The 2,804-nt window shown below is 46.6% G+C and overlaps 2 pseudogenes; both read right to left on the minus strand.

Annotated features, from left to right (window-relative positions):
- Nucleotides 1-321: 321 nt before the first annotated feature.
- LOC141233749 (U2 spliceosomal RNA) lies at nucleotides 322-423 on the minus strand (annotated as a pseudogene).
- Nucleotides 424-1,296: 873 nt separating this feature from the next.
- On the minus strand, nucleotides 1,297-1,392 carry LOC141233748 (U2 spliceosomal RNA; annotated as a pseudogene).
- Nucleotides 1,393-2,804: the final 1,412 nt, after the last annotated feature.

The following is a 2,804-nucleotide window of genomic DNA, read 5'->3' on the forward strand; positions in this document are numbered from 1 at the left end:
GATGAAAGTATCATCAAGGAATCAGGAATTCTCTCACCTGTGCAATACTATGGAAATCCTGAAGACATGACCTGTGGGGGGCCGTGAGGACTGGAGTTTGGTAAACACTGATTTTAAAGGGACTGTCAGCACAGAATGACTGTTGAAACCAAGTACAAGCGCTCCGTGGATCACGGCGTGGGCCAGTCCTTTATATACACCTTCCCACCTGCTTGTTTTACCTCTGTCTCCTTCCTTCTCTGGTTCTATGAAGCCAGAGCTGTCAATCAAAGAAGAGGAGGGTGTGGATAGAGGGAAAACAAGCAGGTGGGAAGATAGATAGATAGATAACATTGCAATACAATATATTGGTAAAAGCAAAGCACATATACTAAATGAGAACAGATACTACACTTGATGTTAGCCAAAAGGTCGAGAAGCGATAACCTGAATTGGTTTTGGCCTATGACTGCACCCTGGCTTCAAGAAGGCACCCATTGTAGGGATAGGGACAAAGACTCCCCTTAGGAGGACATGTTGTTCATCAATAGTCACCTTGAAACCCACAACTTTACTGCTTGTTGCAGCTGCAGCCCACGCATGCATTTTTAATCTGCATGAGTCTGCCTATTTTCAAACATTCTCCCCTCCCCTCAATGTCCCATGCACCTGCAGACAAGGGGATGGGGAGAGGATAACTAATTATTGAACAAACAAGCGGCGGTCCACCTTCTTCCTAGTCTGCAGGCTCCCTGCAGACTGTAGCTGACTGCAGCAGCACAGCCAGATAAAGGCCAGGAGCCCATTATGACACGTGCAATGATGTTCCATTCTTCCATTCTTGCATTATTCCATTGTTCCATTGTCCCATTCTCTTGCATTATTCCATTGTTCCATTCACTCATTACATCTATTGCAAGCAATCTATCTGCCTGGGTGAAAACCAATAGGATGCTCTGATTGACAGACATAGGTAGCACTTTAAAACAACATCTCAGACCAAACTTTTTTTATCTTTTTTTCATCCACAGATAGAAAATTAAAGAAGTCAGTGCTCCACCAGAGGGAGCCAGCATTTCACTAAAGAAATCGTAACGGCCCCCACATTTTTTTTAAATGCGTGGTACTCAGCAACACCCAACTGATGGGACAGTTGAATTAAAAGAGTAGCAGCTGATAACAAGGCCACTGACTAGGTATATGGTGTATGTGCAACGGGGTAGCAAAGGACAAATGCATTATTGCAGCTTATCTCAGGAAGGAAGGGGTAGATAGATAGATAGATAGATAGATAGATAGATAGATAGATAGATAACATTACATTACAATACAATATATTGGTAAAAGCAAAGCACATATACTAAATGAGAACAGATACTACACTTGATGTTAGCCAAAAGGCCAAGAAGAGATAACCTGAATTGGTTTTGGCCTATGACTGCACCCTGGCTTCAAGAATGCACCCATTGTAGGGATAGGGACAAAGACTCCCCTTAGGAGGACATGTTGTTCATCAATAGTCACCTTAAAACCCACAACTTTACTGCTTGTTGCAGCTGCAGCCCACGCATGCATTTTTAATCTGCATGAGTCTGCCTATTTTCAAACATTCTCCCCTCACCCCCAATGTCCCATGCACCTGCAGACAAGGGGATGGGGAGAGGATAACTAATTAGTGAACAAACAAGCAGCGGTCGACCTTTTTCCTAGTCTACAGGCTCCCTGCAGACTGTAGCTGACTGCCGAAGCACAGCCAGATAAAGGCTAGGAGCCCATTATGACATGTGCAATGATGTTCCATTCTTGCATTCTAGCATTATTCCATTGTTCCATTGTCCCATTCTCTTTCATTATTCTATTGTTCCATTCACTCATTACATCTATTGCAAGCAATCTATCTGCCTGGGTGAAAACCAATAGGATGCTCTGATTGACAGACATAGGTAGCACTTTAAAACAACATCTCAGACCAAACTTTTTTTTATCTTTTTTTCATCCATAGATAGAAAATTAAAGAAGTCAGTGCTCCACCAGAGGGAGCCAGCATTTCACTAAAGAAATCGTAATGGCCCCACATTTTTTTTAAATGCGTGGTACTCAGCAACACCCAACTGATGGGACAGTTGAATTAAAAGAGTAGCAGCTGATAACAAGGCCACTGATTAGGTATATGGCGTATGTGCAAAGGTGTAGCAAAGGACAAATGCATTATTGCAGCTTATCTCAGAAAGGAAGGGATAGAAAGATAGATAGATTGGATGGATGGATGGATGGATGGATGGAGGGGCATATACACCTACCCAGGATGGATGGATGAATGGAAAAGCATATACATCTACCCAGGATGGATGGCTGGAGGGGCATTTACACCTACCCAGGATGGATGGATGCAGGGGCATAAACACCTACCCAGGATGCATGGATGGATGCATGGGGCTGAAGGGGGGTCAGGCTGGACACATGGGGACATGGATGGACGCATGGGGCTGAAGGGGGTCAGGCTGGACACGTGGGGACATGGATGGACGCATGGGGCTGAAGGGGGGGCAGGCTGGACACATGGGGACATGGATGGACGCATGGGACTGAAGGGGGGGCAGGCTGGACATGTGGGGACCTGGATGGACGCATGGGGCTGAAGGGGGGGCAGGCTGCACACGTGGGGACCTGGATGGACGTATGGTGCTGAAGGGGGGGCAGGATGGACACGTGGGGACCTGGATGGACGCATGGGGCTGAAGGGGGGGCGGGCTGGACACGTGGGTACCTGGATGGATGCATGGGGCTGAAGGGGGGGCAGGCTGGACACGTGGCGACCTGGATGG

The sequence above is a fragment of the Phyllobates terribilis genome, unplaced genomic scaffold, assembly GCF_046119375.1.
Source record: "Phyllobates terribilis strain yellow unplaced genomic scaffold, ASM4611937v1 Scaffold_613__1_contigs__length_973857, whole genome shotgun sequence".
NCBI lineage: Eukaryota > Metazoa > Chordata > Amphibia > Anura > Dendrobatidae > Phyllobates > Phyllobates terribilis.